This window comes from Nannospalax galili, unplaced genomic scaffold (assembly GCF_000622305.1).
Source record: "Nannospalax galili isolate Female #2095 unplaced genomic scaffold, S.galili_v1.0 scaffold433, whole genome shotgun sequence".
In the NCBI taxonomy this organism is placed as follows: Eukaryota; Metazoa; Chordata; class Mammalia; order Rodentia; family Spalacidae; genus Nannospalax; species Nannospalax galili.
Window position 1 is genome coordinate 4,727,933 of NW_008338715.1, and position 25,204 is coordinate 4,753,136.

The following is a 25,204-nucleotide window of genomic DNA, read 5'->3' on the forward strand; positions in this document are numbered from 1 at the left end:
ATTTACAGTAGAGACAGGGTTTACACTCCCAAATAAGCAAAGGTCACATTTTCTACTTTATAATTTAGAGCTTATTAGTCTTAGTAGTGCTATTTGAATTCCATCTGGGGGCCTGAACAAGGTCATAAAATGAACTCTCTTCTGCTGTTCCCTTCACATTGAAACCTCAATTTTATTAACGACCTTAGCGGTAAAAGAATCAAACATATTCAGAAAACAAGGAATTTATGGCACCATGGAAAGTGGGGGGATATCTCAAAATCAAATTTTAAAAAGTACTTTCTTGCTTCTCACGTTTGTAAATAACATGATTTATTAGTTAGTAACTCGATACAATGTGTACTTACAGCTAAAACAAACCTACAGTGTTTTCTTCTTTAAAAACAGTCATTAGTCTCAGTCAATTGGATAACTATAGATTCTGAGACACCCCTCAAAACGCTGGGGAGGGTTGAGATGAAGTCTGATGGGAAGCAGGACTGAGTTCGGGAACGTTAATGCTTATGCTAAAACTTCAGCTGGAAATCAACTAGGGGAGCTACAGTTCAGCTTGGCAAAAGCGACTCCCAAGTAACTCAAGGTGAGTCACTGACATTCTAGATGGGAGGCAGTTTGAGAAACACGCAGAGAGCTGTTATGGAAAAATGAGACCCTGGCAGCATCTCGCAGGAAGAGGAAGGAATGTAGAAAGCAGAGATGGAGAAGACATTCATGAAAAACAGGGAACTACCTGTGGGCTTTTCACTCAACTGTGAACCAGGAAAGAAAACAAACATGAAACAGAATTCTAAGATTTTGGCCAGCTGGGGTTCTGTTATAGAAGGTGTGACTGCTAATGAGGGATCATAAGCACGGACCTTTACTGTCCTAGCATAAAGCAAGCACAGTTCAGGATAGAAATTCAATATCATAAAATGAGTAGAAGGAAATAAAGCTAGAGATGCCTATTCAATAGATGACTGTTAAAATAAATTAATCCACAGCTTGCTAAAGTGGGTAACAAGGTGGTATTTATAATTACCTGCACAGATATAGACTATAGAATTAGGATTGATTTCCACTTATCTGGAAGAACGAATCCTATTTCTCAATAGTAACATAATACTTATAGCAATGCATTTGAAGAAGATAAGGGCAGAAAGGGCGGTGGCTGGTCAGAATATAGATAGGACAAGACAGAACATTGGCATAGTAGCTATATCAAATGGAACACGTTTAGCAATCACATCCAGGAGGACAGGTTGGGTTGATAATCAATGAGGCCACTGTGCCATACAAGAAGAAGGAAGCAGGCATAAGAAACAATGTGATACTAAAGGAAGATGTCTGTCCTCACGCCCAGCCAACACAGATTGCCTTGTGTCTACACAGGCAGCTACTGAGAAACCAAGAGTGAAGGTTGTTCAACTCCATGGAGGAGGGGCAACCTTACTTTAAAATGATGTGATTTTATTTTCTTTTCCCTTTTAGAAGGGGGATGAAATAAAAATCTGATCCTGAGCTGGAAGTCAGACCACTGGACAAGAGAGTTAAAGGGGAGGTAAAAAGAGGTGTTTTGTCTACAATGTTTGGGGTTTCTTACTGGGGTAGCTGGCAGTCACTTTTGGAAGAAGAACCTCCATAAACAAGATGCTGTCACCTGCTTGCATACAAGCTGTTCCAAGACATACCAGCCTTGCAAAAGTAACCAGAATTTGTCAGATGTCACTAATCAGTCAGAGGAGATAGTGTATAGTGATTACAAATCACTGGAGTCCACCATTTCCCACCTACAAGCCTGCCAAGGATACCTGAGTGAGTAAAAACTAGAATTGGTTAGAACACACGTGGGCCTGGACCAACTTTGTGGACAATTTGGGGAAGTGCACTGTAGCAAGTAGTTGTGTGGTCCTTTCTGCATCTGAGAGCCACCACTAAGAATTAAGCCTTTACAAATACATTTTAAACAATGCTATTCCCTCAGCACACACTTTTCTAGTTTAAAAAAAAAAAAAAATAGGGGGTTGGAGAGATTGCTCAGCAGTTAAGAACACTGGTTGTTCTGGCAAAAGACCTGGGTTTGAATCCTAGCACCCACATGGCAGCTAACAACTGTCTGTAACTCCGGTTCCAGGGATCCAACAGTCTCTTCTGTCCTCTGCGGGCATTGCACAGCACAGATGCACTTACCTATATGCAGGCAATAAATTCATACACATAAAATAAAAATAATAAATAAAATATTTTTTAAAATAGGAAGTTTTATACTACTATTCATCACAGCACTAGAAGTCTTATCCAAGCAATTAGATAAGAAGAAAATAAAAACAAAAGAGTATCCAAATGGGAAAAAGGAAGCCTGGTTGTCTGTTTGGAGATAAGATGATTTCATGTATAGAAACTCCTACCCATCCAACAAAAATTGTTCGAAGTCATAAAAAGTTTCAATGTTGTGACAATACAAATCAAAAACCAAAATCAGTAGTGCTTTTACATACCAGTATCAAATGTTGAAAAATCAGGAAAGCAGTGTTTCCCAATAGCTACCAAAAATGTTTATAAAATAAACATATAGAAATAAGTTGAGTAAGTGAATGTTCTCTATAAAAAAATATAAGAACACTGATGAAAACAAATAATGGAAAGATATTTGGTTATAATTGACTGCAAAAATTAATTTTGTTAAAAATATCCATACTACCCAAAATGCTACCCATTAAATTAGCAACACCAGTCTTTTAATATTTATTTATTTTATGTGCATGAGTGTTAGGCCTGAGTGTGTATATATATATGTGTGTGTGTGTGTGTGTGTGTGTGTGTGTGTGTGTGTGTGTGCCCTCCAAGGCCAGAGGCCAGAAGAGGTTGTTGGATCCTGGAGGCTAGAGTTACAAGGCAGTTGGGAGCTGACATTTGGGTGCTGGAAATTGAACCCCAGTCTTCTGCAAGAGCAAATAGTGCTCTTAACTGCTGAGCCATCTCTCCAGCCTCCTCAATGTCATTTGCCAAAGAAAATTTTATGCTAGAATCATGTGAACTTCAACAAACTCTAAAGATCAAGACAATCCAGAGCAGAAAGAACAGAGCTAGAGGCAGCACAATACCAGAGCTCAAAACATAATACAAAGCTACAGTAAGAACAGCAACAACAATAAAAATGTAATATGTCATAAAAACACCCAGACCACTGGAACAGAAGAAAAAACCCAGAAATAAATCAATATACATACAGCCAACTGATTTTTGTCAAAAGTGTCAAAAATACGAATTGGAGAAAGACAATCATTTCAATAAATAGTGGCAGGAAACTTTGAGCTCCTTTTGGAGAAAAATGAAGCCAGACCTCTGTATCTCACCAAAATGAAAATCAGCTCAAAATACATCAAAGATTCAAAATGATAAAACTACTTTTTAGGAAAAGCAAAAGGGATACCCTTCAAGACATTGGTACAGGCAAAAATGTTTAGTGAATAAAAACCCCAAAACACAAGCAGCAAAAGAAAAAAAAAAAAGAACAGAGAAATGGGATTATGGCAAATTAAGAAGCTTGCTCACAACAAGGAATGCAATCAACTGTGTGAAGAGAAAACTTGAAAAATAGGAAAATATTTGACAAGACATAAATTTTCAGAACATCTGAGCCTCAAAATCAAATAGTCTGACAAAAATGGGTAAATGGGGGCTGGAGAGGTTGCTCAGTAGTTAATAGCACTGACTGCTCTTACAGAGGACCAGAGTTCATTTCGCAGCACCTTATAGCAGCTAACAACTGTCTGTAACTCCAGCTTCAGGGGATCCAACGCCCTCTTCTGACCTCCAAGGTCTTTGCACAACATGGGTGAACTTACATACATGCAAGCAATAAAGTCAAACAACTAAAATAAAAATAATAAATAAACTGTTTTTTAAAATGACTAAATGACCCAAAGAGTTATTTCTCAAAACAAGAAATAAAATAACATTAAAGAAATAGAAATATGCACATTCTTGCTATTTCTGAGAAAGCCAATCAAAGTCACGGTGAGATAGATATTTTATCACCTCAGTTACAACAGGTATTATCAAAAGACAAAATAGGCTGACAAGGATACAGACAAAGGGAATTTTATATATACTATTCGCAGGACTAGAAATTACTGCTGTCATTGTAGATACATCTTAAAAGTTTAAAAATAGAATTATAATAATCCAGCTATCCCACTGATACAGATCCAAAACAAATTAAACCATTATAAGAAAGACACCTGCACTCTCCTGTTTGTTATAGATTATTTGTAATAGCCAAGATGCAAAGTAAATCATGGTATCTATTAAAATCTTGATGAATAATTAAAATGTGATATAAACACAAAATGGAATATTATTCAGTCATTGAAACAACATGAAATCTTATGATTTACAGCAAGATGACTGGAACTGGAAGAAATTACGTCAAATGAAATAAGCAAAGCTCAGAATGACAAATACAGCATGATCTTACATGTGTAAGCTAAAGAAGCTGATTTCACAAGAGAGATGAGTAAACACTGACCATTCATTAGTTGGGGGGGTGTAAAGGAAGTTTGGATAATGAATTCCAAAATATAGCTAGGTAGGAGGAGTAAGTTCTAGAGTTCTAAAGTACAACAAAGTAGCTGCAGTTTACAGTAGTTTACTCTGCCTTCTGAGGAACTAGAAGAGAGATGTTTGAAAGTTCCCAACATAGAGAAATGGTTAATATTTAGAGATTTCAGTTAACACCCTATCCCATGAATGTGTACAATTTCAAAATTACTTTTTAAATGTTACACAATTTTATTTTTTTCCAAAAGGAATCTGGAAGACCTATCCCACATTTTTTAAAACTTCAATTAAAATAAAAAGCAACAAATTTAAACTTGAAATTTTTTATGGACCAAAAGAAACCCATGCATTTAAAGTCCTTGACCACTAATATATCAAAAATGCAGTAAGTTTTAAAAGCCAGGTGTGGTGGTGTACACCTTTAATCACAGCACTCAGAAGGCAGAGGCAAGAGGATCTCTGTGAGATGAAGGCCAAGCTGCTGTGTGTGTGTGTGTGTGTGTGTGTGTGTGTGTTTGTGTATGTGTGTGTTACTGACAAGAATTAAAGGATAGCTCCCATATTCCTATTGTATACATGTTATTTTTAATGTTGGTAAGAACCCAAATCAAGATATTTAAACATAGCTTGGATACAAATGCATTTAACGAATTACAGCTTTGTAAAATAAATGCATTTGAAGCTTTGTAGAAGCTAGATGTAAGTAGTGATAAAAGGAAGTTATTAAAGAGGAAAATTTCCTCAAATCTGATTCTAAGACACCACTCTAATATACATAAAAACATTTTTGAAAATAAAAATTAAGGTAAAATTTCAAATACATTTCACTTAGTTCTAATATACCAATATAGAGATTGAATGCAGAGATGAATAACAATAACTCAGAGAGTGCACTAAAATTTTTAAGTGTGAGGCTAGCAAACATAATGACATCCTCATAGTTTGTAAAGTCATATTTGTAAGGTTTACACTTGGAAACTTCCACAAATTATTCCTTTACTTTTAAGTCTGGGATGGGTTGGAATTCTGCTCCTGGTGACTGATCACTTGCTTTCTATATGGTTGCTTCTATTGTGTTTCACCAAGCCTGTAGTGCAGACAGAAACTAGGCAATGTATGAATGACAAGGGAACTCAAGCCTCCCAAACAATCACCAAGGTACAAACACTCAGCCACCACCCTTAATATCACAGGAAAAACAAATCCAGTCCAAGTTGTTGCCCCACATTGTGTGGGCTGCACGCCCACAATGCCGACACATAAATCTCTAGCACAAATGAGACATCTGAGCAGCACCGCTCACCAATCTGGTTCTACACCTACACTCAAAACCACTGTGCTCAGAAGCTCCAAGTACTGTTTTAGTTCTCATTTACGAAGTCACTGAGGCAGGAAAACCAATGAGAAATATAAAGACATTTTTGCATTTCTGTCTTTTTCACTAAATATACTGCGGGCTGCCTCTTAGCTGCAGAGGTGTCTTCCATGTGCTTCCTACTCTTTCCCCAATATATCATAATAAAAGAAAATATGAAATAAAACCAAGCATGTCTTCCTCTCCTCTTTTACATGCTGATGTTCCTCCAAATGGAATTTTGCGAAGTCCTTTCAACCAATACTCAAGAATAACCCTTTCAAATCTTGGTTTCTAAAAAGAACTTGAATGAAAAGGAGTTGAGAAAGATAATGAGTTAAAAACAGAAATCTGAGGCTCATTCTTAAGAATTATTCTTAGAGTGGAATTAATAGTCTACTCTTGACCTTTGTTCCTTAATTCCTTTGATAAATAATGGAGACATGTGGGTACATAATCTAGAAGGACTAGGTTAGGACAGGTAATTATTATAGTTCAGAGTCAGATTCATGTATTTTAACATTTTTCCTATTAATTATCTAAATACTTGAGAAAAATTAACAATTACTGTCACAATATTGAATCACTAATAACAACTCCTGTATGCAACTGCACTGGAGATCCCTAAGACAATACACATTTACATTTTAAACTCTATCATGGGAAGTAGTATTGTAACTTCTGTCCAAGAAGTTACAGTCCAAAATGTGACTTCTCATTTTGTGATGTGAATGTTCCTTTCTGCCTTTCCCCTACACAGCAAAAGAAGAGTAGAATACAGTCTCCTTCCTCTCTGAGTCAGCCCCTGCACAGACCACACCTCCCTGCTCCCTGACATTCTTCTCACTGGCACTTCCAATAGACCTTGAAATTAACTTTTTTTTTTTTTTGGTCGTATGCCTTATTTTGTTAGATCTAGTTCTTCTGTATTATTTTACTGTTTTACTTTAGGCAAGAATTTCTGAGAACCTACAGGAGCAGTTTGATATCACCAGAGCTACAGAACCAAAAAGATTAAGGAGTAAATAAAATATTCATAGTTAAGATTTTCCTGATAATTAGAACAGAGTTCTAAAGAAAGGTAAATGTAGGAATGGGGATGATGTTTGGGAGTGACAATATATGTGCCCCTGCCCAGACCACCCCCTCCTTCTGCCCGACATTCTTTTCCCCTGGCCTTCCAATAGACCTTGAAATTAACTTTTTTTTTTTTTGGTCGTATGCCTTATTTTGTTAGATCTAGTTCTTCTGTATTATTTTACTGTTTTACTTTAGGCAAGAATTTCTGAGAACCTACAGGAGCAGTTTGATATCACCAGAGCTACAGAACCAAAAAGATTAAGGAGTAAATAAAATATTCATAGTTAAGATTTTCCTGATAATTAGAACAGAGTTCTAAAGAAAGGTAAATGTAGGAATGGGGATGATGTTTGGGAGTGACAATATATGTTTATCAGATCCTACTTGTATATTTGGAGGTAAACTTCTCAAGAGTGTCCCAAGAACGAGCCTCCTGACAGGATGGGTATGTACCATGGAATGGAACTAGAATCCTATGCATTATGTCCAGAAGGCTAAAAAGAAGTAAAGTTCATGAAAGTGAAACTCTGGAAAGGCTTCTCTGAGATTATCCTTCTGAAGCAGTTGGCACAGGGTGCTCCTTACCACAAGGGAGATTAATATTTACTGTCAGAAAATGCAGCTAGAAAAATGTTATTATATCCCCTCCTTCCTTCTCCAGGAGCATGCTGATTGAAATGTGCTCATTCATCTAAACTGACAGCTAGACAAAGCTATATTATGGGTATTTTTTATCTCTGATTAAATAAGAACTCAACAACATCTGGTTTGCTACAACAATTACCCAAAATTATTCAAAATAAATTTTTAAATTGTGTTTAAGTATGTCAGTCTGTATTTAACAGTTCTTTCTAATACATCATACAGAAAAAAATGAATTGAATTATACAATAACTTAGCTGTATAAGTAGTTACTCTAATAAGAGACCAAGAAAGGCAGAAAAATCACTAATTCATTTTTAGAGTGGTTAGGATTAGGAAAAAAAAAAAACAAATACTTGGTTTTCCAGAAAAAAAAAAAAACTTAAGGGCTTTTAATGTTGTTTCAAGAAGTCTCTTTCAACTGTCAGGAGAGGTTAAAATTTGTATCTACTTTATATACAGTAATCAGAGAACAGAGAATAGCTCATATTGGAATAGCAGTTCTCCAAGAAGACTCAAATACTGACATATCACAACTCTAACTCTGAAAGCAGAGCTCTCACAGGTCAAGTCTAAAGGGTCATCAACTCTGAGTTCACACTTGTGCAGTTGCTTTCAGAATCCCTGACTTCAAAATATTCTTGAAAACTATTATTTTATCATGCATGGCAAATGAACAATTGTTTCCCATCACATCAGATAACTTTGTTAAATAATAACTGTAATTCTTAAATTGCCTTACACATATTTAAAGACTTCATTTCCTTCAAAGAGAGATGTTCATTTGGGATAAAGATCTCAGAACTCATACCCCTTCCTTTGCAACACTGCTTTACAACAATGAAGACATTTTCCTAAATTTTCATTTTAAAAAACAATTTATTCAACTCCTTAAAATAAAATTTTGAGACAAAAAAAGACCATTTTTACCCTGAAAGGCTAACCATACAAACTATCTTTTAATTCATACATACTGTATATGCTTACAAAATGTATTAGAAGTAAGTAATAAAAGCATTTCTAGGCTTCTTATCTGACAGTGCCTGTAAGTATTCAGGCTCCCTTTGTATCTCTCAAATCACTAGATAATCATTCCTTTCAGAATAGTGCTGAGATAAGAATAAAAGTATGATGTACATGAGGTAACATGACAGAATGATTCCAAATAGGCCAGGAAGACTGAAAGCAACAGCTATAAAACTCAAAGTCAATCTTGCGCAAAGATTGGAAAGCAAAGATTAAAAAAAAGAGAGAGCAAAGGCTTAAACCTCTGATTTGTTCCCACAGTGAATGTGAAGCAAGGAACATGGCATATATTTTCTGATCTGAGTTTTACATCCAATAATCAAACCTGTGGGAGAGAATTATGTTACGTGAATGAATTTAACTCTCAAAAGCTCCTATGAATTAGACACACTCAGCAATAGGATATAGAGAATCCACTGAGGCTTAGAAAATGACATGCAGCTGACATGCAGCAATCTCCAGGTTTGCGCTTATTTTACTTGCTCCTAAAGCCCATTTTTCCAAATAGGAAAATTGTACAATTATGACACAATCAGGTTATTAGGGTATCTACTATTAATTTCTAACCATACAAACATTTTCTCATATAATGGTTTTCTAATATAATCTTTTAAAATAAAATCAGATCTCATTTAGATAATCAGGTACTTCAGATTTTGAAAAAACAACAGCAGCCTCTGTCATCAGTGAAGTTACATTTTCCTAAAGGCATAAAACAAGAGAAATAATTGAAAAACCACATCAGGGCTAGGCTTCATGGAGAACACCTATAATCCTAGCATTTGAGGCTGACACAGGAGAACTTAAAGTTCAAGATCAGCCTGAGCTACATAGTGACACCCTGTCTCAGAAATAAATTAATGAATGTTATGCCACAATATTATAGACACCATAAGAGAGACAGAAAATATAATAATAATGAAGAAGTCAGAGGACAGAGGAGAAAGACAACATCAAACATTTTAATTATTAATAAGAAGATGAAATGTCTTAGAAATTCTTAAATAATGTAGGCAACTTGTTTTCCATCTGTCACTCAAATTCCAAGCACTGCAGTGCTGCAAGACAAATGAGCTACTGTCATTTTAGGTAACATTAAAATAGGAATTCCTTTGAATAACTTTAATAATGTGACTTATAAATACATCACTTTGAGTGAAATGAGCAATTTTTGTAGTTTGAACACTCTTAACTAAATTAAATGCAGTTCAAATATCTGACTTCACAATTTTCTTCAGCACTCTAAAATTGACACATATTTTAACTTTTTTGTTATATTACAGGGATCCAGAGAATGGAATTTAACTTTCAGGCAAAAACAACAGATTAAACAATTAGATAAACATTTTAATTAAAATGGCACAATATACAATTATATCCTTAGAAAGCAGCAAAGAGTTCAGATGAGGTCAATGAACCAATGATCACTATCTCAGAACCCCCTTGCCCTGACAATTAAATTATAACATGGCATACTACAATTTAAGGGGATATTACTTAATGTAGATTTCTTCTTTATAATGAGTCAGAGAGGGGCAGTGGAAAACAGATGCATCGACACTGTCCAGTTTATTAGTGACGGACAGGGGCTTGGACTTCCTGGTCCTTCTACATTGTTTCTTGTGGCACCCTCCAAGAGCTCACTGACATCAGCCAATAAAAGCCAGATCTTGATATTTGTATGGTGACTTCCTATTACTCCTAAAATGTTCAAAATATGTGTACTTATCTTTGCATTCATTAAATTCCTTAAATCTAAAAAGTCAAAACAAAAATGAAACAAAACAAAGTCATCCTGTAAACTCCAAATTCCTACTTACTTCCTGAGCTGGATTGCACACCCATTCTCACAATCCTCTGCTGAGATACTCTCCACAGATGCTCAATGAACTCCTTTCTTCTCTAGACCTTGAGATAAAGTGTTCTCTTTTTAATGAAATGATCTGCCTAACCAATTTCTATGCAGTCTTTGGTGCTCAATGAATCAGAAAACCTCCTATCTCGAGTGCTGGAGTTCCTGAGGTTCAAACATTTTCATGAAATGCTGTGTTCTTCCCTTTTGATCTTTATCACAGTTGAGCTTGATTCTGTCACATAGGAAGCAATCCATAAATACATATTCACAAGTGAATGAAAAGACTGAACCCAAACTTCCACAGGTAAATAAATTCATTCTATTAAATTGGTTTCTTAAACCGTACCTGTTTTTATTTTGCCAAATGACTGCTAAACTCTGATCTTTTTTCATGAACATACATCATCTTTATTAGTATTAAATGATTTGTTCAAAATTTAGGAAAATTAGTTGCATAGTCATTCTCTAATGAGAAGCCTCTAAAATGTATAAATCTTAATCTTGACAAAGGAGAGAAAGTCCATCTTTAATGAATGACACCCTCACAGGTCTCTTGATGTTTTCTTCCCCATTAATCATTTCCTGCTGTTCTGCTCAGCTTTAGCACTGCTACTGCTTCACCTACTTCCTCCATGTTTACAGAGTCTTCAGTGCCAAAAGCCACCAGTTCCTTGGTAAGTTAACAGGGAGAGGAAGGCGAAGTGAGGGTTAGGGTGAGGACAAACCAACCTTTGAGAGCATGCAAATCTCTCTCCCCATAATGATTCACACAGATGTACACCTCCAAAGCTAAGCTAAGAAATCTTGTTTTCAGTATTTGTATGCATTCTCATCTCAAATACTGAATGCTTAACCATTGGTTACAGCAAATACTTAATGACATTCTGGGATTCAGTATCAGTTAGTAGTAAGATACCCTCTATACTAACTTACTTCTTCTCCAATAAGAAAAATTCGGATTTGTTGTCCATAATCGAAAGAATATGTTTTCTTCCCTCTACTCTGCTCTGTTAACATCTCCACTGGAACATTCTGGGCTCTGTGCTGGGCTCTTCAAAATGACAGAATCCAAAGCAGCACATTCCCTGCGCTGAGGGTGAGCCTTTTCTACCTCACTCAGCTGTCACTGGCCGTGGGAAATGTTCCTGGATTCCACGGAGTCACCACCTGAGGTGAGATCTGCTGCTTCTGCTGCTAAACACTCTTGTTACCCTAGGCTTGCAGCTTAACCCCAACTTTAAAGACCTCAAGTCAGACACACTGTTTAATATATAATTCCCACAACTGGCAAGTCTATAAAGTCAGAAGATCTCTCTGCCGTTATGCGCTCTGTATCCCTAGCACCTACAGACATCTGGTGTGAACGGACTGATATTGAATGATAAAATTAACTAGCTACTGAAGCTACTCTTTTGGGAACAGCAGAAAACAGCAGAACAAGTAGAAGTGGCTCTGGGAAAGAGATCAACTTCAACAACAGAACAATCAAAAAACTCAAACAAATAATAAGTTATCATAAATTGAGCTGGTATGAAAGGTAAGTATGTTTTTATCCCTGTTTTAACTGAGGAAACTGAAACAGAGAAATAGCTTTTCTTGTCTCACCCAGAGGAAAGTTTTAAATTGTGATTTTTCCCATTTCTAAAATTGTCTCTCTACTTTTCTTTTGATGCTTAATCAGAGACATTTAATCATTGTATTTTGTATTCTTCATACATTTATACTACTTTCAATAAAGATCATTTGATTGTTCTAAAGATAAATACAATTTAATACTGAAAAGTAATAATAACTTATGGCTTCATGTAATTGTGTACTGTGACCAGCTACTATACTGCAAAAAACTTGTGTGCTACAGAAATAATTGGAGAATCAACCAATTTTTCACACTTGGATCTTCATTATGACATCATTTATCCTCACAAACAATGACAACCCATGTGAATAAGTTAGTATTGAAATAAATCATAGTGTATATACACTATACAATATTTTACAATATTGAAAATGATGCTTTCAAAAATTTATGGAATTTGGAAGTTAGAATTTAATAAATTTTATATATATAATTTAATCTCAATCCCATTAAAACACACATGCAGTACCAATGTAGCCGATCAATATAAACTGTAATTATGAAATAATCTCTGTGAATATTGTGGTAGTAACATAATGAATGACAAGAGATGGGTAAACCAGAAAGTTACTAAAAGAAAGCACAGGACAGCAGTGTTCTCCGACAATGATATTGTGACTTCTCACACACACAGTTCATTCACTTGTAACAAAGCAAGTTAATATCTCACTTATAATCCTAATGCTTTCTTTCATACACCATTACTTTTCATGTTGCTGTTACTCTGTCTCAACACTCCCTAAATTCAAAGAAGAAACCACATGCAAAAAAGCAGGCACATGACTGCTATCTCACTATCATCTATTATTCCAGAAAGGTTTCATTGAATAAATGTCCGCTCAGAGGCTCTGAGCAAATTTCATTTCTGAACACTACTGTCTGCAGTCCAGCAGGCTGTTTCACCAAGATAAGATCACACATGTAATCAAATGTACTGAAAAAGAAATACTTGCAAAGTTTGCTTAATACCATCAAATCATCAAAACACAATGCTGATGGTGTACGACTTCACTGCTCTTCTTTGGGGGTCTGCAACAATAAGGAAGGTCACTATGAAAGGGAAATCTTCTCATTAAACCTCTATTAACCTTTTACACATTCTCTCAAATTATGTTCGCATCTTCACTACTTACACTGAGTCGGTACCTACACAATTAAAATAAAAATAACATAACTTTGTAATTTAAATAAAGAAAATGTAAAATAAAACACAACCTATTCATGGTGGCAGATGACTGTAATAGGGAGATAGAGACAGGAAAATGGAGAGTTCAAGGTGGGATTAAAAAGATAACTCAAGTGGTTAAAAATGTTTGCGCTCTTGCAGAGGACCTGGGTTTGATTTCCAGCACCCAAGTGGCAGCTCACAACCACCTGAAGCTCAAGTTTCAGGGAATTTGACATACACTCTCTCTCTGACCTCCACAGACTTCTGCACAGGCATGGTGCATATAAACTCACTCATGCTCACATACTATAGTCACACATACATGAATTCACACATCATGCACCTACCCACACAAACACATATAGACAAAGCAATAAATTAAATATCCTATGCTTATATAGATAACACCTAGAGTACCATTTTATCTCAGATGGTCATTCTTATAATCACACTCAGGCTCTAGATTTTGAAATAATGAAAACATCAAATATCTGTCATTGGAAAACATTACTTTTAGACAAATTGGGGCATAGGGCTAGAGAGATGGATTACAGAGGACCCAGGTTCAGTTCCCAGCACCCACATGGTGGCTAACAACAGTCCATAACTCCAGTTCCAGAGGATCCAACAACCTCTTATCGCCTCCGTGGATGTTACAAATGGTGATGATGTACTTACATGCATGCAAGCAAAACACTCATACACATAAAATAAAAATAAACTAATTAAAAATGTAAGCAGGTATATTTTCCTTATAGTTATTGGGCAAAGATAAAGCTATTTAGCTTCAATTATTTGAAACATCCCATTTGAGGTGCTTTTGAATATTCTGCCTCTAAACAGAAGGTTTACTTGAATAAACATATATTTCCATCTGAAGCATGACAACATAATGAGTACACTAGCAAGTGTAAAATCATGTCTCAAACAGATGGATGGGTACATATCCGCAAACCCATTTTATTTCTTCTTTTACTTCTGTTTGCATTTATTTTTATACTGTATTTATTCCCATGCCATAACTTTTGTTTCTTCAGTTTCTTCTAGAATAACTTTTTTCTTCCATGCGATCTTCACTTGGGATTTAGAAACAATGTGTTTAATAAGGACATTCTTCCTTGCCTGATGGAGGTCAAACAGGAGTTACTTCCACCGTAAGAACTGACAGGACATCTGGGAAGTTCTGTTCACATTTGGGAACTTGATTGTGCCCACAATCTACTTAAAATCTGTAAGAACAGGACTGTTCTCTCTATTTTTAACAAAACACATGAAGAAACAGAACTCTTTTCATGCCTCCAAACCGGATTCCAGTTTGCTCTTTGGACCCCATAGCAACTCTACCAATGAAAGCCAAAATGACATATTTCTCTGTAAAGTGACATCTTTCAATATTTCGTGGTTTTTACATATGCAGAGCCTTGTTGACTTGTGCAGTTTCATCAGTAACAAGTGTTTCTAACATAATTTGCATGATCTTATTTGGTTTTCTGGCTAGAGTCTGGAACCACTGTACAGTACCACTCTGACCAATTCATTCATGTTTCATATACATCCTATACACATTATCTGAAAATAACTTCACACAGTAGTTTTTCATGTACCTGCATGTTCATTGTGACCTTGCATTTAAGGTCAAATGAAGAACTTTCCCACACGGCTTCATGTTCGCAGTTCTAAGAGTTTTGAATTTTAAGAAAAAAAAAAAAAAGACAGGCTCACACATGGGATTTTCTGCTTAAAGATGCTCAGTCTATAGTAGACAGATGTTAAAGCTGAGTGTCTAATTCTAAGTGTGGTGAACAGTAACGAATTCAAACATTACAGTAAAAAGAAAGTGACAGGACAGGTAGGGACCAAGAACAGGAGCATAAGCCCAGTGTTACATAAAGTGCTGACTCTTACTGACATTGATCCTTAGATAAACCTGCATCCTTTCGGAAGATTCTTTAGGCAAAAAACACTCTAATCTCTCAATAAATTAATCCTTTCAGTCTGTAGATAATTGGAGGTATCTCTGCAACTAAAAAGTGAATATAATCATTCAACTAAATCTCATTAAGTTGAATGTAAGTGCATATGACAACTGAGATACTATCATGAAATGTGCATCATTTCAGAATGATTCTAAAATAATACTTAACTGAGGCAGAAAGTAGTTGAAAATGAAAGAGACATTTAACTGAAATTGTCTTAAACCGAACAGATTGTATATTATTGTTCAAGAAAATGGTCGCCTCAGTTCTCCATAGTCAACTATATTAATAGGATTAAAACTCCCTAGAAAACTTCCACTGAACGTTCAAAGCCAACATAAAGAAGAAAGGCATAGACAGACACATGCCTTGTGTTAACCAAAACTATTTCTCAATAGGTTCTTTGTCAACTCCTGGAAGTCATGATCAGTATTCTGAGTCAAGGTTCAAACAGTAAACATCAGCCTTTGACAAATCAAGAATACTGAAAATTTGAAGGCAGAAAATGCTCATGTAAATCAGCTGAGTCCTTCCCTACTAGTCAGAAATAAAATCTTAGCCAGAAAGATGACCATCAGTCAGACCCATTTCCTCTTAACGAAAAGTATTTATTTGGAATATCTTTGGGGAAAGGAACGGGGATCCAAATCAAACCAAAACAAAACAGGAGACTGTTGAAAAACCTCTTACAGGGTCAGCTGTCAATGGAATGCATTTTAGTATTCAAGTTACCCACCCAAGCAGAACATCAAAAACTGGGCAGAGTCTCTCCACTATTCTCACAGGCCCAGGCTACTGTGAGCCACTGGGGGCTGTCCTGAATAGTAACACACTCTGCCTCTGCGGGATGCATAAACAGCAACACAAGCTGATCAAACAGAAGGGGGTGTCATTTTTTTTTTTACTTGGCTTTCATTTTCTTGAGTCATACTTTCCAACACTTGAGTCTGTTGCAGCTTTGCAAGTCAGTTGTTCAATGTGCAGGGATTTTTTTAAATCCATTTTTCCTCAACTAGCTATGTTGTAGCTTTTCTTTCTCCACATAATGCTGGGTAATTAGAGGTAAAAAGTCACATGTTTTAAAAATCGTATTGGCAACTGTCACTGAAATACAGATGTTCATTGCAAACTCTGGACTTATTTATGAGTCTTTGAATAGTTCTAGTCTTTAAGGCAATTTTGGGGCTCTGAATTCTAAGGTTTCCTTTGCATAATTCATGTATAGCAATCTTATGAGTACTTGTACTTTGAAGTTATAAATCTTTCAAAAGCATGGAAATCTGTAAATCTTGGAAGTGGATGATGACTTGATTTAGTTACAACATTGAGGCAGTTAATGCTTAAAGAGCTGTTGACACCGTGTGAAAAGAAGATCAGCTGTTTAACTCAAAATGTCTTAAGTTAAATGGTTATTTTCATGATTTAAAGTCAATCTTCAGGCATAGTGCTTGGTGGATGTCAAAAAGACATTTTTTTGTTCTGTCAGAATTAGTTTTGGTGAAGAATTAGTAGCAGAGCCTAACTAACATTTTTTAAGTTTAGGAGGAAGCATTCAGAAATGGGTACTTAACAGTTAACAAAAGAGAGAAGGAAAGAAGAGTGGTAGACCTGAAAACTTTTCCACTGCTTAAGAAAATGCTATTGATTTTCATAGCTCATCAAGAATCCTTCAATTAATAAAATGATATTTAATTTAGCTAAGTTTTCTTAGTGATTGTATGAAGGATATTTCTAATAATGCTATGACTGATAATATCAGCTACCATGCATCAGGTGCTCAATCTAGCAGGTATTATGTATTTACTTTTTATTTGTCCCTCAAACCAGCAATGCAGATTTATTATCTCTGTTTCATAGATAAGGTAAAGCTAGATTCATGGGTGTTGGAGAATATATTCAAGTGACCCATGCCAAAGACCATTTTTGAAAAGTTCCTAAGAATCGTTCTCAGTTCTGCCTATGGATTCAATAAAATTTAGTCTCTGAAAAACTAAGAGAGCCTCAAACTCAGTGTTTGGGGTGGAAAGTGCTACAGAACTAATTTCATAGACAGGCCTCATTCATAAATGATACTGAGTCATGGAAAATATGCAAAAATATATATACTCCATCTTAGTGGTTGTCAGAGTACCTGACTCAGAGTTACTACAGTTCTTCAGCCATACTGTAGTATCTAGTAAAGCTGATCTGTATGTGGAGCCTCTTTCTAGGTAGGCATATGACCACTCACAAACATACTGAAATATGGTGTCTGATTACCCCAAGGATCCTTTTCACTGAACGGCCTGTTGTGGTGCTTAGATAGTGATTAGCAGATTAAGTGTGTAGCAAGTTGTCTTGATATCACTTCAGAAAAGTGATTTCCTCCCTAATAATTCCCAAGATACATTAATATTCAATTAGAGTATTTGAAACTAGTTTTAATTGGGCATTCATACTACTTAACTTCAAAATTAGCTCAAACTGACAAAAGGTATTCTATTGTTTTCTCTGATTAACAAAATACCAATAACTCTCCATGAATTGTATGATACAGGAGTAAAATGAGGATTAACCTTTATATCAAACTTTTGAATTTAGTAACATTTTAATGCATACTCTGAAGTAATGATGTGATATATATAATTGGATATCTAAATCACACAGGGAATTGATTACACTTTCCTAGGACCCTCTGGAGACTCAATGTTGATGATGACGATGATGAGGATTATCATGTTGATAATGGTAAAGACAACAGCAGCCAGTGACTATATATTGGTACTGCTCTAGGAAATGTTTTCAGTTTTTTCAACATGCATATTAAATTTTCAGAACAATCTGTGAATGTGTTACAACCTACATATTAGAATAGGATAGGAAACTGAGACATAGTGAGATCAATTGTCTGGCCCCAAATCAAGCAGCTTCTCAAAATGTAGGCAAGCCCACTCCAGAGTCCTTTTCTCTTCATATCTACATCAACCTGCCTTTCTAGATAAAAGATATACAAGTTATGGGTAGATTTTAAACTGCCCCTTTGGCTTTTTTGGAGCCATGGGAGGCCCAGTCAGCAGCAGATCACACTGGAGCTCTAAATGAGGACTAAAAGAACTAAAAAATCAAGCTTTCCATGTTAGAATTTTAAAGAACAGAAGAAAGAAAATGCTAGATAAGCAACTAATAAATAAGATCTCCAAGCAACTAATACATAAGATCTCCAACCCACTGTATTTGTGGGTTTGAAGATGTCCTTGTTTGCTCATCCTAAATAGTTCTTTTTATTTATAGTCACCTGGTGGCATTTATGAGTAAAAAGAGGCAGATCTTGGAAGAGTTTGAAAGGTTCTCAATCTTTTTGGTTCCAGGATTCCTTTACACTCTTAAAAATGAATAGCTAAAGTGACTTTTGAGTATAGTGTCTTTAACTACCAACGTTTATGTATTAGTAAGCTGGAAATTTTTTTAAAGACAGAAATACACAGATGCAGGAACCATAGGCCATAGGAGCAATGATGTCATCACATACTACACATCTTCTAGAAATCTGTACTCTAACCATGTTTTTAAAAGAGAAACAAATGCAAATATTGTGTATTACTAGGAAAATATTTTCTCTTTGTGGACCTTCTGAAGGGGTCTCCCAGACCCACAGCTCCCCTAAACACCAGTATGCAAGAACATTCTCCATTCCACACAACAAATGAAATGCAAATTTCACAAAACAAATACTCTCAGTTGGGGGATTTATTTTTGCATCCAAAGAGAGTTTTCAAAATGAAATGGATTGCCATTAACGGTATTCCATTTAAATTTTTGAATGATATAGGCCAAATTTTAACTTCATCTGTTTGTATCTACTCTTATAAGACATATCAAGACCCTAATGATTTCATGATCTATAAAGATTTATATACTTTGTGGGCTGGGAATGTGGCCCAATGGTAGAGCACTTGCTTGGCTGGAATACACAAAACCCTACGTTCAATCCCTACCACGAGGTGGGGGGGAACAAGGAGAGAAAGGAGAAAAGAGTTATAAGATCTGTCATGCTGAAATGTAGCAAGAACTCCAACCATCCCCAAAATAAATGGAGTTGAACTGATTCAGAGTGAGATAATGAATGCATACAGCTCACAATCTTATAAAAACATGACACTTGGTTAAGAACATTTTGAGTTGGGGTCAGGGGAGCTGCACTGCATAGGAATTTTAGATGCTATCTAGGAACATGTTCACACTAGTTTTTTACATATAAATAAACATCAGTATCAAATTCAAAATGAACAAAAATTCAGATTTTTCTCTGCATGAGTGAAACAATCCATAACCACATACACAAACAGTGACAGTGTGGGTACATATGAGTTAGAGAGCAAAAGGAAAAATATCTGAATGACCTTATACTATTGACTACTCTAGCTTTGGCTTTATTATAAAAGGTACTCTTTAAGCAAATATATTTGCATAAAAGAAGAAGACATAAATGCAACAGTAATTGAAGATTGCATGTGCCCTTAAAGGCAAACAAAGGCTAAGTTACAATACAGCTTCAGTTGTTAGGGTTCCTCCCAAAGTGAGCAAATGCTTATTTTGAATGCAATGCAAATCTAAGGATTCAAAGGCAAAACAGCCATTTACAAAAGTTAAGGAAGGCTGAACTCTCTTTCATTCCAACTAGTCTCATCACCATTCACACCAGGCTAAATTAAAGCAGCTCAGCATTTCTCAAAATCAGTGTTTGATACTAAATACAAAAAGTCAGTCAGTTTTCCTTGCTGGTTTCTTGACCAAAACACCCCAGTTTTAACAGTGACTTGTCATTTTCATTGGAAACTCTTTTCTAATAGTTTCAACCAAAACTTAAAGTGACCCAAACCAAATATGAAAAACAATTCAGCTTTGCATTGTTATTTGACTAACTTGAATCCTTGTGATCTTAAAAATCTTTTTTTTATATACTACTTATGACTTTCTTAGTTATAGCTCACAAAGGAATCAAAGGTAAATCGAGTCCAAAAAAATTGTGCCTGTTGCTGAATACTAGAAACAATGCCAGACCCAACAGCTCCACTCAACAATCCCACAGTCTGTTATTCCCTGCAGGAAGGAATATTTACATCTGGAAACTGTAAAGAGAACATTATTACAAAAATCATTTCTGAAAGACGTTCCATTCATATTTTTGCACAGGGCTCTCAATGTTAAGGAAAATCATCATGCTAAGCAACCTAAACTGAGACATCAAAGGATTTCCCCAGCAGACAAATCATAGGTTGGCTTATCACTCTAGCCAGGATGCCTGATGCAGCCTAACTAGCATCACCACCACAAGAAATTAACAGCTCACATAAACCTTTGCACTAATCATCCCTCCAACCCCAGGTTTGTAGTAGGAGCCCACTCAACCATACACTCCAGTGGAGCAGATTATTGAATATTTAGTGATAAAGAAGTGCTATGGAATGACATTCAAACACTCTTGACACATTCACCTTCAGCTAAAGGCAGTACAACACTGACAGACACAGCTCTAATGACATCAGGACCTGTGGAATGTATGATTGCTAAGAAACACATGCTGCTAGGAAACACAGAACAGATCTCATCTGATCTTCTAAGGTAAAGACTGGAAATCACTGTGATGTGAGCTTCTAAAATAGGAGGAAAATATTCTTCAGTCCTCAGGAATGTTTGCAAGTGCAGAGACTGTAACCCAAATCCTCTAGAAAAGAAACAGGAGAAGAAAGATTCTATTAAATTATATAGTAATTCTCTACATTTTTATTAGGATCATGGCCACGAGCAATATCTTTTATAAAAAAAAATAATCAGAATTAGGCATCAGTGAGTGATTCAATATTTTTTCTTTTGCACCCTATGCTTTGTCAAGAGGTCAAGACCTTAAAATAAAATGGTGTACTCAAAAATAAAATACCTATTTAGAAAGACGTGTTTTTTTTAAACAAACTAGAGCATAGCCATTTTGAACAAACATCAAAGTAGCCAGAGCTAACCCAGAACAATAGAATGTAGTATTTTTAATTACTAAATTTGAGAAGTAGTTATCTTTGCACACATAAGTTTATTAAAAGTGCCTATCTTTGTATATCCTTCACTCTTTCTTTAGGTATTTAAAAGAAAAAAGCAATTCAACAAATCTGAAAGGTATTTCAATATAAATATCCTCTTGACTGCTATAAAAATGATCTGGTATCCTCTTTGGGGGATACTATAAAAGAACTGGCAATTCTATTTCTAATCCCTATACAGATAAATTGGGCATCAGAACTGCTAATCATTCAGTAGCATTACAGAATAAAAAATGAATTAGGGAACTGGCTAATCTCTGTTATCTCATGGGCAAATACAGGAGACTCTCCAAAAGGAAAAAATGACTAAAGTGTTTCCTTGCAGTCTACCATGGCATTCTTTAACTAGTGATGACAGCCCATATGACACTAAAATTAGCAGACCGCCTATTTACTTTAGAGCAAAACACAGAAGGCAATTTTTCCTTTCTGCCAGAGTCTATGCATCTCCTCATTTCCCCAGCAGCTGGCTGGAAGGATGTAAAATCAGAGGTGCAAGCAGCCTTATACTTCCTAATGAGTAATTCACCAAGGAAAGTAAACACAACACCAGCAGGTTCGGCTCTGAGGGAGACGTTGGCCTAGACACTTACACTGTTGTTTACAATGTTCTCCAACTGCTGCAGGCAGGGACCACAGGAGCCTCAGGAAGGAGACATCCTGGAGGTGACTTCGCAAAGCTTCGAGTTCGCCCAACTGCTCTATTACAGGCCATAAATAAAAGTAACACACGTTTTCTATCTGGGCTAGGAAAGTGGCCAGAGAATTCCAGGGGACAGAGATTATGCAGGCTAGACTCAATTACTTAAATCTGCCAGAGACGACTACTCTGGCAGGTCCTCACACAGGGCCAATCTGGGGTGCGTCGGGCGCTGCACCAGTGACTCGCAGGCGTCGCACTCATCTCTAGGAGCTGCGCCTCTCAGGAGGAGAGGGAACCTGCCGCGAGGCTTCCACGCTGCCCTACGGGGGGCCCTCATGGCCTCCTCAAACCAGATTTTCCAGCTAAGCGGATCCCTGGCCATTTCAATACAACAAGCTGGGCACAAGCAGCATCCGCTCTCCCAAGCCCGCACGGGTCTCCCCGCCATCCCTGTCGCGCACACATAGACAGGCACACGCAGTCCCCTGAACCACTAACCCCGACAGAAGAGGTGACTTCTCACCCCCACAAGCACACAGCTACATTGCTGGGCACCTGGCATGCTCAACCTGCCACCCCTGGCGTGGAACCAGAGGCTGGGTCCTAGTGGTCCCCGAGCTCGGCTACAGCCCAGAGACTTCTCTCCTAAGCGAAGCGCGGGGGTGCCTGCTCTCCTACCTGTAACCTGCCACCGCGGTCACCACCGCTCTGTCCACCGCACCTGGGCACCACCACCGCCGCGATCTACTGAACACCCCCTGCACACCCGGGGCTTCTCCCAGCCCAGCTCAACCCCGGGCCACCTACGAGAGGGGCAGTTTTCTCCAGCCACAACCACCCAACAAAGCCTAGGCACGCAGGTCTCAACCAAGCTGCCATGAAGGGGACACACAGGAAGGATGTCAGGAGGCAGCGCGTTCCACCATCCAGGGGCGCGACCCGGGCAGGCTCTGCTACCTTGGATGGTCCAAGGTAGGCAACCAGAAAGGATCACACCAGCCTCACCACCCCGCATTCTCCATCAGCCTAAGCGGAGATCCTCACCCGCTCCCTTTTCGTCCTCCAGCCCACTCCCGCCTCCAGTGGCAGGAGCTGCAGCCCAGTGGATAAAAAGCGCCCTCACGGCTGCTTTCTGCCCCTACCAAAGGACAGCACTGGGGTGACAAGGGAGGGAAAATGCGCGGGGTGGGTTCCTGTCACCCGGCATGTGAGACCGCAAGTATGCCTGTTCTCTCCTCTACGTCCTCCTCTGCCGCCCAGTAGCTGGTAAAACCTCGAACCCGTGCCAAACCAGAGCGCCCACCAGCCAGGAGGCTCCCTTCCCGCCAGGCATCACGATGAGATGAGTGTGTGTATGAGGGGCGAGTGTGCGAAGGCGAATGTGTGAGTGGAAGGGTGAGTGTACGTGAACCCCGCACCCCCTCGCCTGCCCGCCTAGCGGATACTGCCGCCTGCACCCTACCAGAGCGACCACTATGACGAAGAGTGCAAAGAATAAATTACCTTTCGTAACCACCGGTCCATGAGATGGTCCCATCAGTTGCTCAACAACCTGCAACCCGGTGCAGTTTTCCACAATCCAACCATTGAGCCCCCGGGCAAAAAAAAAAAAAAATTATAAAAATAAAGAAGATGGACCGGGCCCCAGTGAAGACACCTCAAGCCACAAGAGGCAAAGAACCATAATCAAAACGCAGAGACCGCAGGAGGGTGGAGAACCCAGTCGAGGAAACAACAACAAAAAAGTGTCTCTTTTCTTTCTTCCGCTACACAGCCATGGAGAGGAGAAGCCGGGGGGGAAGCCAAATGCTCGTCTTCCTTTAGGTTTCCTCTCTTCACACGCCCTAAGGGGCAAATGCGGAGCAAAGAGAAGGAGGGTTCAAATGTCTCTCCGAGAGCACAGTTGCACAACTTCGGAGTCAGGCTCTGTCTCCAGCAGCCGGCGGACCCAAGCGAGAGCTATTAACATGCGGCAGTCATAGCTGGAGCTGCCTCTCCTCCTCTGGCTGCTGCTGCCGCCGCCACCGCCAGTTAAGAAAAGACGCTGCTGAGGAGACCAAAAATCTTCCACCATCCCCCCCCCAGCCGATCTTTATATCCAGTTCTCCCACCCCACCCCCCTTCTCTTTCTTTTTCTTCTTCTTCCTCGTCCTCCCCTTTCCGCCTCCGAGCGGGAGGGAGGGAATAGGTAGGGGCAGCGGCGAGGGACAGGGGTGGCTTCCCCACCCAGCCCTCCTTGTCGTCCTCCTGCTGCCCCGGAGGTGCTCTGGAAGTCGAGGGTCTGCTCTGGAGCCGGCCACCCGCCCCGGGAGCGGGGCTCGAGCCACGGAAACTCCTCGCCGGGTGCACTGCCGGGACGCGCGGGCAGAGCGGGCGCCCGGCCGCCGAGGGCTGAGTGCCGGGGGCTGGTGAGCCCCGAGCCCCGGAGGTGGCCGCTCAGCTCGCCGGGCCGGCCGGGTAGCTGCGGGCATGCGGGAGCTTCATCGCGCGGCCGGAGCTCCGAGTCGCCGCCGCCGTCCGGGTCACCGCCGCGGTCCTTGTCTCTTCTGGACTCCCCCGGAGCGAGTGAGGCTCCGGAGCTCTCCAGACATGCACACACGCGCGCGCTCCTGCCCAGGCAGACCTTGCAAGCAGCGCGCGCACACCCAGGGGAAGAGGACTGAGTCCAAAAATAAATAAAAAAATAAAAAGAGACAGAGAAGAAAGAAAGGGGAGGGGGCGAGTCACAGGCGGCGGCGGCAGCTGGGGGAGCGGCGGCAGCGCGCAGTCCCAGAGATGCTGGTGGCGGTGGCGGCGCCCTCCCGGCCCGGCCGCGGCATCTGCATCCCCGCTCCTGGGAACTGGAGCTAGCGGTGCGAGCCGAGCAGACGGAGGGGCGACGCGCGGAGAGGCAGCCCTTGCGCGGCGGCCAACACAGCCCAGGCCAGAATGAGCCACCGGCGGCCGAGAGGCGAGAGCTCGGAGGACCGGGGAGGGGGGCTCGAGCAGGGGAAAGGGGCGGCCAGCAAAACCCGGATCTGGAGTCCGCGAGGGCTCCTTGGCGCGGGCTCCACCTAGCCGCTCGGCAGACGCTTGGAGGTGGGAACCACCGGGCTGCTAGGAGAGGCTTCCCTAGCAGGGTTTGTCAGACAAAGGGTACCTCTCGCGCGCGGCTAGAAAATCTCTCTCTCTTTCTCTCTCTTTCTCTCTCTCTCTCTCTCTCTCTCTCTCT

The 25,204-nt window shown here is 39.1% G+C and overlaps 1 protein-coding gene across 18 annotated transcripts in view; it reads right to left on the reverse strand.

The window, feature by feature from the left end:
* Adgrl3 (adhesion G protein-coupled receptor L3) overlaps nucleotides 1–25,165 on the reverse strand; it is an 877,792-nt gene extending 852,627 nt beyond the window's left edge. For all 18 annotated transcript variants that reach the window (XM_008833280.3, XM_008833274.3, XM_029563589.1 and 15 more), the window contains exon 1: nucleotides 23,497–25,165. The gene's annotated coding sequence lies outside the window, so the exon portion shown is untranslated. The remainder of the gene's footprint in view (nucleotides 1–23,496) is intronic.
* Nucleotides 25,166–25,204: the final 39 nt, after the last annotated feature.